General features: G+C 44.0%; 1 long non-coding RNA gene across 2 annotated transcripts; it reads right to left on the bottom strand.

Annotated features, from left to right (window-relative positions):
- Nucleotides 1-5195: 5195 nt before the first annotated feature.
- LOC110741810 lies at nucleotides 5196-10045 on the bottom strand. 2 transcript variants are annotated; one of them, XR_002518718.1, is made up of 3 exons: nucleotides 9732-10045; nucleotides 7901-8052; nucleotides 5196-7466 (listed from the first exon to the last, which is right to left on the bottom strand). It is a non-coding gene; the product is annotated as an uncharacterized LOC110741810 (long non-coding RNA). The 2 variants fall into 2 exon arrangements; XR_002518717.1 differs by having other exon boundaries at nucleotides 5196-7349; nucleotides 9732-10038.
- Nucleotides 10046-13301: the final 3256 nt, after the last annotated feature.

Raw genomic sequence — 13301 nt, 5'->3', positions numbered from 1 at the left:
CAGATCGCCTGAGCTCAGGAGTTCAAGACCAGCCTGGCAAACATGGAAAAGCCCCGTCTCTACTAAAAACACAAACATTAGCCAGGCGTGGTGGTACATGCCTATAGTCCCAGCTTCTCAGAAGGCTGAGGCAGGAGAATTGCTTGAATCCAGGAGGCGGAGGTTGCAGTGAGCTGAGATAACGCCACTGTACCCCAGCCCAGGTGACAGAGCAAGACTGTCTCAGAAAGACAAGAAAGAAAGAAAGAAAGAAAGAAAGAAAGAAAGAAAGAAAGAAAGAAAGAAAGAAAGAGAAAGAAAGAAAAAGAAAGAAAGACTGAGAAGTAAAATTCAACTGTTCTTGTAGGAAAAGTCCAACACTTCCATTTATTTATGGTTGTAATGAAGACAGGACAACTTAGGACCTCAATTAAGTAATGAAGTGATTACCATTGCCTGGGGCACTTATGCTGGACAGAAAGATGATGCTGCATTAAAGCACAATATGGGACAAAAAGAATTCTGGATAATGTGACCTTCAGGCTTGACATATTTTGACATGCTTACCTTACAAAATTATTTTTCATGAATATTGATAAAATATTCACACCTCCTTTGTGGAAAAAGTCACTGAGATGAGCTTTCATGTGTGTGGTGTTCTTTAGCTAGGGGCATCAGCACACTTTTAGAGTCTAAGGGTTTTTCTTAGCTTTCTTTTTTTTTTTTTTTCCTTTGAGACGGAGTCTCACTCTGTCACCCAGGCTGGAGTGCAGTGGCGCTATCTCGGCTCACAGCAATCTCCGCCTCCTGGGTTCACACCGTTCTCTTGCCTCAGCCTCCCGAGTAGCTGGGACTACAGGTGCCTGCCACCACGCCCGGCTAATTTTTTGTATTTTTAGTAGTGATGGGGGTTCACCATGTTAGCCAGGATGGTCTCGATCTCCTGACCTCGTGATCCGCCCGCCTTGGCCTCCCAAAGTGCTGGGATTACAGGCGTGAGCCACCACACCTGGCCTTTCTTACCTTTCTTGCATCACAATTTCTGCATTTGTAAAAGAGGAATTCTTAGAAGCTCAGGTCTGCTGGCAGCCTTGAAAAGTCACCTAATCAGTCTTTAGGCAAGTTCCCCACAGAAGTAACTCTGACATCCTTGGCTGATGCACCCAATCTCAGTCCATCCACTGAGATTCTAGAACTGGAGATGCCCACTCTTAATATTGACTCAGGGTCTTCAAAAGATGTGCCAGTGCCCATAAGCTCTGTCCGTGGGCATCACTCTGATATAACTGCTGCCTCACCTGCTGCTTGTCTTTTCTTTGTGACCCCAGACTGAACTGTGATATTGGCCCTTACACCTTACCTCCCTGAATACCAGCCCCTCTCCTTGTGTTATCTGGTGTCCTAACCAGGCCTTAACTATGAAGCTCTTCTTGCCCACTGGTATCCCTTCAGCCCTTGCCATCTCAGTGCCCACCAGCCTGGCTTCAAGTTGCCAGCCCCTGCCTCTTTGCCTCGGATGTCCTCTGGCTGTTGGAGCCTGTTGTGCTCCAGTCTACACGGCAGAAGGTATCAATCACCCCAAGGAATCAATTAATCCCGGAGCACTGACGGGAGTGGTTGATAATTACCCCAGCTTCCTTGCCTTTCCCAGGGAAGCACTGTTAGGCGCATGCTCTATACTGTTTTCCAGAGTTCCCCAGCGGTATTAAGCTCCACTGGTATATACACTGGTGTCTTTTTAAATAAAGTCACCACCTTGTTGCCTGCCCTCTCTTCCCTGTCTTACTTCCACATCACCCATTATTGTTTGCATAACAATAAATGCAATAAACTGTTGAAATAAACTTGCATTCAAACTCTTGTCTCAGAATTTGTCCTTGGGAACAAAAACTAAGACAGGCATCTCAGACTTACCTTGTTCAAAACAATCCTGAATCCTCCTTTGCCCCTCTATCTTTCTTCCGTTCCACACGTACCCACACCTGAACTCTTTCTTTCCGTTTTCCCCATCTTAGCTAATGCTCCAGCCAGTTCTCCAGTTGGGCAGGCCACAAACCTAGGAGTCATCTTTAGTTCTCTTTCCCTCTCATAGCCTACATTCAACCTATCGGCAAGTCCTATTGGCTCTATCTCCCAAGATAAATCCTGAGTTCAGCCACTCCTCATCAGCTTCTCCGCTGTAACCCTCAACCAAGTTACTGAAACCTCATACCCCGACTGCTACAACTGTGCCTTGCTGTCTCCCTGCTGTACACTCACCCCTATGGCCCACGCACACCCAGCAGCCAGGGCAATCTTTGAAAGTATAAATAAATCCTGTTACTCCTCTGCTTAAAACTCTCAAAAAACTCCCCATTGCTACTAGAACAAATACTGAACTCATGGACAATCAGCTCCTGCCTTCTCTTCACTCCGTATCTTTTATGACATTCCTATTGATAGATTTGGGTTTTTTTCCCCCATTGCATGCACATGCCAAGCTAACTCTTGTTGTAGCATTGGGGTTTAGAAAATGATACCCCAGGCCAGGTGCGGTGGCTCATGCCTGTAATCCCAGCACTTTGGGAGGCTGAGGTGGGAGGATTGCTTGAGCCTGGGAATTTGAAGCAGCAGTGAGTTGTTCTGGGGCCACTGCACTGTAGCCTGGGCAACAGAGCAAGATCCTCTTTCTAAATGCAAAAAAAAGAAAAAATAGATACCCCAAAATATGTCAAATATGCCACTTTGGACTTCAAACTGAGTGCATCTGGGAAGCAGCAAATATGGTGGGGAGAGGAGGTTCTCCCTAAAGTTCCCCTATCTACCTAAATGCCAGATCCTCCAGAAGATATCCAATTATTGGGAATTCCTTCCCCAGATATCTCATCAACCGAATATCTTTGCAGGAAGAAAGACTAGAGTAGACTCCATACCCAGAGCCCACGCTATTGCCTATTATTCAAGCCCATTCATCTCCCCTAAAAATCATTTGCTCTTCCTCTAAAATTGCCTATATCCTCCCTTCCCTCTCCCCTATGAAGAAGATATTTAAACGTCAGCCACCTGGCCCTTCTTTGAATTTCATACGTTGTGTGGCTTATGTGCACTTGCAGGTTAATAAATTTGTATGCCTTTTCTCCTGTTCATCTGTCTAAAGTCAAGTCTATTTCAGAGAACAAACCTTCAGATGGAAAGTTCCTTTTGCTCCAACACAGGGCTTTTGTGTTTGCTGTTTCCTCTACCTGGAATACTCTTCCTTTATATGTTTGTGTTTCATTGCTATGGTTGCTATATCACAATGCTGAGATTCCTCTGCAGAAATGAAGAACAACGAGTTGCTCCCAGATGCTCAAAGTGTTGCCAGCAGATAGCCTTCAGCTGTGAGCCATCTTCTGGCATTGCCTCTGCCGAAGATAGATGCCCCTCCCAAGGTCATGCTTCCTTTTTGGAGGAGCCACCATCCAGTGACTGATTATATCATGGGCATGTGCCTGTCCCCTTGCCCCAACTCGGGAAACTCTAAAAGACTATCTCAGCTCCAGAGCCCCTGCGGGGTTGGCTGAGGCCTTCATGGCTCAACTTCTCCCTCTTCCCAATGCTACTTCCTTCCTCTCCATTCCATGGGTGTTGATCCCACAAGCACTCCTTGAGAACCTCCTGTGTGCTAATCTCCATTCCAGAGTCTGTTTCCTAAGGATCCCAACTGGTGATATTAATCATTGAAGGATCAGCCCCATGTCAACACCTCAGAAAGGGCTGACCACCCAATCTAACGTTGTATCCCATGGCTGAATGAAGACAAACACTCATGAAAACGTTATAGGACAGGATGAGACTGAAGTCACCATCTGAGAAGGGGTGCAGAGCACTAAGTGCAGCAGGAGACCATGAAAGGCAGACATCAGGGAGGTCAAAGGGCTCAGGGAAGCTTCCTGGAAGGGCTTGGGCTTCCCACGGTCCTGGTGGATTCTGAGTTGACATGTTAAGGTTCTGGCCACTCTTCCCTCCTCTGGCTGGATGTCTAAAAACTAGAGGAGCATGATTTCAATCCTCCCCTTCAAGGGGGCATGGATAGACACTTGGACAGCACTGTCCTCAGACTGTTCCACTAATCAGTGACCACTATCTTTTGATGGACAGTGATATGTGACTTCACATCTTTTACTTGCTTGTTGGGGGAATCAATAATAAGAAATGTATGAAAGACATTTTTTGTGTGTTTTGGAATCAAAGTGCTACAATAATGCAAGCAAAGCCATTTTCTGCATGGGTGAAAAACCAGCTGCTTGTGCCCTGGGGTATTGGCAGGAAGGCAGTCTAAGAAATGTTGCATGGAGAAGGGCTCTCTGAGCATCCCGCGGGCGGAGCCGTGAGGACTTTGTAGAAAGGTTGCTCTCAAATTCGATTACTCTTCAGATGCAGCACACTTCCTGGCCACTTTTCTATGCCCTTAATTGGTGTGTACCATCCTGAGAAATGCGAGTTCATTTCAGCAACAGCCTGAGCAAAATACTTTTTAAAAGGGCACACCAGCCAGGCATGGTGGCTCATGCCTGCAATCCCAGCACTTCAGGGAGGCTGAGGCGGGCAGATCATAAGGTCAGGAGATAGAGACTATCCTGGATAACACGATGAAACCCTGTCTCTACTAGAAATACAAAAAATTAGCCAGGCATTGTGGCACACGCCTGTAATCCCAGCTACTCGGGAAGCTGAGGCAGGAGAATCGCTTGAACCTGGGAGGCGGAGGTTGCAATGAGCCGAGATCACGCCACTGCACTCCAGCCTGGGCGACAGAGCGAGACTCTGTCTCAAAAACAAACAAACAAACAAGCAAAAAAAACGCACACCAGATTGTCTGTAACACAAAGGGATGGATGCCCCATCGTCCATGATGAGATTATTATGCATTGCATGCCTGTATCAAAACATCTATGCACCCCATAAACATATACACCTACTATGTACCTGCAAAAATTAAAAATAAAAATCTATTTTTAAAAAGCATACCAGCTGGGCACAGTGGCTCATGCCTGTAATCCCAACACTTTGGGAGGCTGAAGCAGGTGGATCACTTGAGGTCAGGAGTTTGAGACCAGCCTGGACCGCATGGCGAAATCCCATCTCCACTAAAAATACAAAAAATTAGCCAGGCATGGCGGCACATGCCTGTAAACCCAGCTACCTGGGAGGCTGAGGCAGGAGAACCCGGGAGGCAGAGGTTGCAGTGAGCCGAGATTGTGCCATTGCACTCCAGCCTGGGCGACAGATAGTGCCATTGCACTCCAGCCTGGGCGGCAGAGTGAGACTTTGTCTCAAAAAAACGGCACGCCGACTGTGGGAGGACATCACATCATGCAACCCTAGCCTAAAGATAAATGATGAGTGAATTTATATTATCAGCCACTGATTCGTATAATAATCAACTAATGAAAAGTATTTGTTGGATACCCAAGTGTCCAAAATAGGTGAGTGATAGTATTGTTCTCCTCTATTACCACTAACAATTGAATAAATATTGATGATTCGCGGATTATCTGATTAATTTATGTGTGCACTTACTAAGTAATGGTGTCTCCTGTTGCAGAGGGTTCATCTCCATAGTCTGGCATGGAATATGCTGAGAATGCACAGGAACCCACTCTAGATTTTAACTTGTGTCCCACAGGCGCCACCCAACCTCACGGCCCTGACACCATATGACCCTTAGATACAAGAACTGGGCTCAAAAGAGTCTTACATTGAAAATGAAAATGCACTGTTGCACAAAGGAATGCTCACAGGGCATCTTAGGGCATTCCCACAGGCACTCAGTAGGGCTAGGTTGCACAATGTGCTTAGCTAAGCCTGGGAATTTGCTTTTGCCAGGCAAAAGAAGCGCCATTCCAACTGCCCTCGCAGCTTCGGCAGGAGGGGGGCCTCCTTACCACCCTGCCTCAGCCCACAAAGCACTCAGCTCTAAAGTGTTTCCAAGCTGTTGCTGGCAGAGCTGCCCACCTGGACCCAAAAGCCAAGGAACACATTATCTCCCACATGTCCTAAAGCAAATGAATGACTAATAATGGGACTGGGTTTTCGATCTCGAAGTGCTTTCTCCAGCACTCTGAGCCCTACCACAGTGTGAGAATATTGCAAGGCACTAAGAACTTTATTTTTCCTAATAAGATTTCCTTTCCACAAATTAAACTACTCAGTAGCGGTTGTTTTGACAGAGATTCAGTCCAGAATGCTGCTGAGGTATTTATACTATGCTCTGCTTAACAAGAGGGCAAGAGGCACCCTGAAGTCTCTCTTCTCAGACGTCACTGGCCTAGCCCAGAACTTAAACCTGAACCAGGTAGATGTCCAGGGAACACAGGGTGGAGAGGAGGAAGAGGAGGTCATTTTTACAGCCTTGTAATGACAGGGCACTCTCTGCTGAGGCTCAAGGCCAAATGACATAACATTTTCATTCAACAGAGATAGTGAAATGAAGCAGATATTTCCAAATGATGTGTTAAAATAAATATTATCTTGGGCAGACCTGGTTTTATACATGGAAGGGAGAATGCAAATGCATAGTGAACCCTTTTTTTTCCTGGGATTTGAAAAATTCAAATATTTCGATACTCAGATATATGTTAATATACCATCTCCCCTGGCCCAGCTGCAGTGTCTGCAAAGTCTCTGCTCCAGCTCTCAGAACTCCCAGCTGTGAAAGCTTTGGACCATGTTTGGTCACTTTGGTAGCTTCTGTTCGGTGTTTCTGCCTCCTAGGGGAGTGATGGAGAAAGGTTGTCATCTGAAGGCACTCTTACAGTTTGCAGAAACACGTAAGGAACTGTTGTGTGGAAGAGGTACCAGGTCTGATTTGAATTGTTTAGAAGACAGAGTCTCTTTTCTTGCTTAGTAATATACCTGATGGATGAGATCCTAGTGATGGTGTTGACATAGCAGAGGGAAAAATGTGTCCATCAGAAGCGGGATGAGCTAATAGAGCGCCTAAAGAAAGCAAGCATCGGGAGAAGTGTGGATACCCTGCCAGTCTGAACCCAGCATCACCCCAGAGGTGTGCCCTTCCATCAAGCATCCGGGTGTGCCACTGGGCAGCAACTTCTCTGTTGTGGAGATAAACATGTTTAGTGAATAGATCTGATGCCATTAAGCACTCAATTCCCATAGCTCATTTGCTTTTAGTTTTAGTTTGCCTGTGGGGGACCATGCACTCTTCATCATGACTTGAGTATTTTTAGATATATGTCATTTTATTTATCATCATGAATTATGAGTTACCAAGGAAGTTTACCATCAGTCTCCATAGGCTTGGCTAATTATGAGGACTCCGCTAAGAACTGGGTCTTACGCTGCCAAGAAAACCAGGGATTGAAGATTTCCATGCTGAAGACTCTAACCTGGACCATGGGGAATTCATCATGATGATGTTGTGAAGTACTTTTGCATGTCAGCAAGCAAAATTGTCTCACAACACTCCTGCATTGTTGAGCCTCAAGTAAACATCATCTCTGCACCTTAAAGATGGGGAAACTGAGGCAGTGAGCTGTTAGTAACTTGCCCCAGTAATACCCTAGTAAGTGCTGGATCCAGGATTCAGGCAGGGCACAGTTGACTCCAAAGTCCAGCTTTTGCACTGTAACAGGCTTACCCTTGTAGCTCTGCCGTGGGAAGCTGTTACTTTCTCCTCTAACCTGGCCTTACTCATCTTTCTACTCCTATACGTAGCACACTGTCCAACAGAGAGTGGGCCCTCAAATGTTTTGAATAAATGAACAATGAATGACGTGTCTGTGTTCTGGCTTCACAGCTTCCCAGCATTTGACCCATCCTCAAAGTGGTGTTTAAGGAATCTAATGAACTTGGGCTTGTGTGCATGCTTTTATAAGTGCTGAAATATTATCTAACTATAAGTATTAAAGTGATTCAACCCTGATATATGTATCCTTACTGCTGTATCCAAGAGCACAGAGGTTTTCTTTTGTTCCAGATGCTGTGATAAGTTCCTTCTGTCTTTCAGCTCTCCTCAGTTTCAGGAGGTGGATGACTTTCTTAGCTGCATTATAAAGATGGGGCAGCTGAAATTCAGAGACGTCAAAGAACCTGCCCAAGACACATAGCTAGTAAGGGAAGGGATGGGATTTGAACTTAGGTAGTTAACCGTTACACTATACTCCCTCCCACAGCTAATGGTCTTTCCTATGCTAAATGGTCTAATGGCTAAATGATCTTTCCTATGCTGTCAGGAAGAAAAAAGATTTAAAACAAATAATAAAATGATGGGACATCAGATCTAGAAGTGATTATCTTGCCTGATCCTCTTCATTGAAGAAGTGATGAGACTGATGTGCCCCAAGAAAACAGATGTGACCTTGAAATGTAGGAACGTGGTTGTGAGTTTGGTCTGTGGAAAGTCGTCTTTCTGCTGTCACATGACTTGAAAGGTGGAGCAGATTCTCTCCTTCTCTGATAGGATCTCAGGGATAGGCAGGTCATCCCAGAGAACACTCCAATTCCAACGTGTGGGGCAGGTCTATTGCTTTAGATTCTCACTCTCCGTGTTTCTAATCCCTTAATACCAACGTTGTCTTTTTTTTTTTTTTTTTTTTTTAAAGTAATTTCAACTTATTTTAGATTTGGGGGTGCATGTGCAGGTTTGTTACATGGGTACATTGCATGATGCTGAAGTTTGGGGTACGATTGATCCCATTGCCCAGGTAGTGAGCATAGAATCTAATAGTTTTTCAACCTTTGTCCCCACCCCTTTCTTTCCTCCCTCTAGTAGTCCCCAGAGTCTATTGTTCCCATAATTACGTCCATGTGTACTCAATGTTTGCCTCCCACTTATAAGTGAGAACATGCAGTATTTGGTTTTCTTGTTTGTTTGTTTGTTTTTGAGACAGAGCCTCACTCTGTCACCCAGGTGGAGTGCAGTGGCACAATCTCGGCTCACTGCAACCTCCACCTCCCAGGTTCGAGCGATTCTCCTGCCTCAGCCTCCCCAGTATCTGGGATTACAGCCACGTGCCACCACGCCTGGCTAATTTTTGTATTTTTAGTAGAGATGGATTTTCACCATGTCAGCCAAGCTAGTCTCAAACTCCTGACCTCAAGTGATCTGCCCGCCTTGGCCTCCCACAGTGCTGGGATTACAGGCGCAAGCCACCATGCCCAGCCTGGTTTTCTTTTTCTACCTTAATTCTCTTAGGACAATGTCCTTCAGCTGTATGCATGTTGCTTCAAAGAACATGATTTTGTTCTTTTTATGGCTGCATAGTATTCCATGTTGTATATGTACCACATTTTCTTTATTCAGTCTACCATTGATGGGCAGCCAAAGGTGATTCTTAAGTAAATATGGAGGTAGAGGTATGGGAGGCTGTCTCTGCTCAAATCGGTACATCTAAGCATGAATTGGCTTGTTAGATTAGCTAGAGCACCCTTATAGGAAATCCCTTTACACTAGTAGTAAATGAGGGAAGAAAAATGATGGAGGGGAGGGTGGGGAAGGTAAGTCCTCAAGTGCAACGCTTGGCTGGGCAAGGCTTTTACTGTGAGGTTGTAAGAAAACTGGGCATGGGAAAGAACAGGGAGAAGCTGGATATTGATGGACTGCAAAGTAGGAAGGAAGTTGGAAAGGGGGGTGAAGAAGTAAAAAAGGTCAATGATTCTCTCTTTAACCCATGTCCAGCCCACCGAACAGTTTCCCCAACACCATTTCAGGGTTCTAGTAGAGACAGGCTCTCTGCCCTCTCCTACATCCAGCCAATGCCCTTTTTTACCTGGAAACCTTGCTCAGTTGGCAGGAAGCCCCCCCAGATATGCAAGAGTACAATCCTCTGGGGCTCATTTTTCTTAAGGTAATGGAACGGTAGAGGTGAAAAAGAGCATTCTCTTCCCCTGGCAACTTTAGTGCACAGAATTCCTGCAAGGTTCTCAGAACTGAAGATTAGCTTTCCTACAATCATGAGAAAGAATCTGGTGCAAGGACAGAGTTTCTAGTATTTTCCACCTAGTATGTACATCACCCAGCATGTATTTTAGTAGTGATTTTTTCCCTTTTGCATATTATATAACAAATGTCCTAAATTTTATATAAATTAAAATTTATGCAATTATATACTGTGACACAAATATAAGCCCTTTATGAGAAATCAAGCAATATAAAAGATGGAATTAAAAAGTATAGTTCTACTTCTTCCATTCTGCTCAGTCTTCGAAGGTTAACCGCTTAGCATTTTAAGATGTATTCTTATCAGCCTCTTAATATGTGTTTACATTTAACTAAATCTATCTGTCCATCACCTGTATTTCTTTTTTTAAAAATTTTTATTTTTTTGAGGTGGAGTCTCACTCTGCTGCCCAGGTTAGAATACAGTGGCGCGATCTCAGCTCACTGCAACCTCCACCTCCCAGGTTCAAGTGATTCTCGTGCCTCAGCCTCCTGAGTTGCTGGGATTACAGGTACACACCACCACGCCTGGCTAATTTTTGTATTTTTAGTAGAGATGGGGTATTGCCATGTTGGCCAGGCTGGTCTGGAGCTCCTGACTTCAAATGATCCACTGGCCTCAGCCTCTCAAAGTGCTAGGATTACAGGCGTGAGTCACTGCATCCCGCCTGTATTTCTTATATAATTTTAGTGTTCTGATTTTTTCATTCTTTTTTTGATAAACCAGATAGACTATAAACATTGCTTTGCAACCTGCTTTTTTAAAAAAACTGTGTCCTGAAAATCTTTGCATATCAGTACATTTGCCATTTCCATGTTCTTTATAACTGTTGGATAGTATTCTGTAGCATAGATATAATTTATTATTATTATTATTATTATTTGAGACAGAGTCTCACTCTGTCACCTAGGCTGCAGTGCAGTGGCACAATCTTGGCTCATTGCAACCTCTGCCTCCCAGGTTCAAGTGATTCTTGTACCTCAGCCTCCCAAGTAGCTGGAACTACAGGCATGTGCCACCATGCCCAGCTAATTTTTGTGTTTTTAGTAGAGATAGGGTTTTGTCATGTTGGGCAGGCTGTTCTCAAACTTCTGGCCTCAAGCGATTCGCCCGCTTCGGCCTCCCAAAGTGCTGGGATTACAAGCATGAGCCACCGTGCACAACCTGGACATTATTTGCTAAATCAGTTTTCTACTGTGAGACATGTTTGTTGCCCCAGCTTTTTCGTTTTTGCAAACTGTGCCAGAATGAACATCCTTATACATGCATCTTTGTGCACTGGCACAAGCGTGTTTGTAGGGAAAATTCATAGAAGTGAAATTGCTGGGTCACAAGGTAGGTGTATTTAAAACATTTACCGATACTGCCCAATTGTCCTCCAAAAAAGTCTGTTACAATTTATACATTTTCTGCATAGCTTGTTCAATATTGGATATTATGAATATCTTGCTAGTATCATGAGTAAAAATAGTACATGGTTTTGGCTAATTTGCATTTTCTGATTACTAGTGAGACTGAGCTTCTCTTCACATATGAATGGCCATTTGTATCCTTCTTTTCTGGATGAAGTCCTGAGGTTTTACAAAGAAGCAAAACATACCTCTCTGTATAAGATATTACTATAGACTGAATGCTTGCATTCCCTATAACTCATATGTTGAAGTCCTAACTGCCCAGGTGATGGTATTAGGAGGTGAGGCCTTTGGGAGGTGATTAGGACATGAGGGTAAAGCCCTCATGAATGGGATTAGTGCCCTTATGAAAATGACCCCCGAGAGCTCTGTTACTCTCTTTCTTGCCATGTGAGGATCCAACAAGAAGTTGGCAGTCTGTAACTTGAAAAGTGGCCGCCACAAGAAACCAAGTATGCTGGCACCTGGTTTTGGACTTCCCAGTCTCTAGTAAGAAATAATTTTCTGTTGTTTATAAGCCACACAGACTGTGGTACTTTGTTATAGCAGCCTGGACTAACCAAGACAGATACCCATATCTTCTAAAGCATGAATAAAAGGCAAAAAAGAGCTAAAGTTATTGATGGAGCTGGACTGTCATATGCATTTGGTAACTTATTATAGAAATTATATTCTGAAGGTTGCATGGCTACAGATAAATTCTAATTTGAACAGAGGATAAATTTGTAGAGAACACTTCCTTTAGGCAAATCTGATATAAAATATGAAAATCCAGACTTAGAGACAGATTTACTCAGGAAGTGATTATTTGCTTTACAAATGGTTTCACCATAGGGTTCCCTTATATAGTCAACTCTTCTGTGTGTATTTAAAAGAAAATGCCCTCTTATAAAAATGTGTTTGCACACACAGTGTTAAGAATACACCTGACACATAAAGAAATGTAGGTCTCCTAAAATATGTGCTATGCTGACAGGTGAAGCTGTTCCTTTTTTAAAGATGTCTGTTGCGATGGGGAAGGGTACAGAGTGTATTTTCTCCACTTTTCTCTCCCTTTCGAAACAGTAAAGAAAATAGATAAAGAGTGGTGTTCTGCCCTCTGGTAGGCACAGGTTATTGCTGGGATCAGCATGGGTGTGATCCAACCTGGTTCCCAAAAACCTGGCACTCACCTGCCCTCAAATTCTCCAGGAAGACAACTGGTAGGCCTGTGGCTTCTTCGATGTTCTTGGTGAGTGATGGCCAGCTCCTCTTCCAGCCATAGCTCACCACCAGAGCTGTCCTTGAGGGTCATGGTTATCCCTGAAATCTCATAAGAGGCATAATGTAGAAACATTGTGAACTTGAACTCCAGTCGCGTGACTTTCCTCTGAGGCCCACCTTGTTACCCACAGACAGATCCTTGTTTTCTACCTTCCTGAGCTCCTAAGAAATGTTCTACAAACCGCTTTGCTAATCTCCACCTTTTCCTGGGGGTAGTGGCCACTTTATCTTGGAACTCAAAGCCTCGAACACTGAGCTAGTCACCAACACTGCTTCAGATGCTGCTATCTGAGTTAAACAGGATTCCCCATCACCAGAGGGAAGGTCCACAGGCAGGTTTTTATCCATTTTGTTTATACCCCACTTGCCTGAAAGTAAGTAGCTATGCCTCCCCAGGACCCAGAGGTATGACAACATCCAGAACTTTCCAGATCATGAAATAACATGTTTTCTCATTTAAGAGGGACAAATAGAATAGGCTCCCTCCTGATCTGAGTGTGTTAAAAATGTCCTTTTCTTTGCAAGTACTTCCATTACTTACAAAATGTTCACCAATCATATCATTTTGCCAACTTCGGTATTATAATAAAATCAATTTCAGGTAAAGCTAGTTGTCTCTCACTGTTCTTTGCATCAATATTCTCTGTATTTTTCTGAATTAATTTTAGGTTTATTGTATTAAGTTCAATAAAGTAAGCTATTAGAATTTTAACTGGAATAGTGT

The sequence above is a fragment of the Papio anubis genome, chromosome 19, assembly GCF_008728515.1.
Source record: "Papio anubis isolate 15944 chromosome 19, Panubis1.0, whole genome shotgun sequence".
NCBI lineage: Eukaryota > Metazoa > Chordata > Mammalia > Primates > Cercopithecidae > Papio > Papio anubis.
The sequence above is the reverse complement of the archived record's forward strand: the minus strand, read 5'-3'. Positions and strand labels throughout refer to the sequence as shown.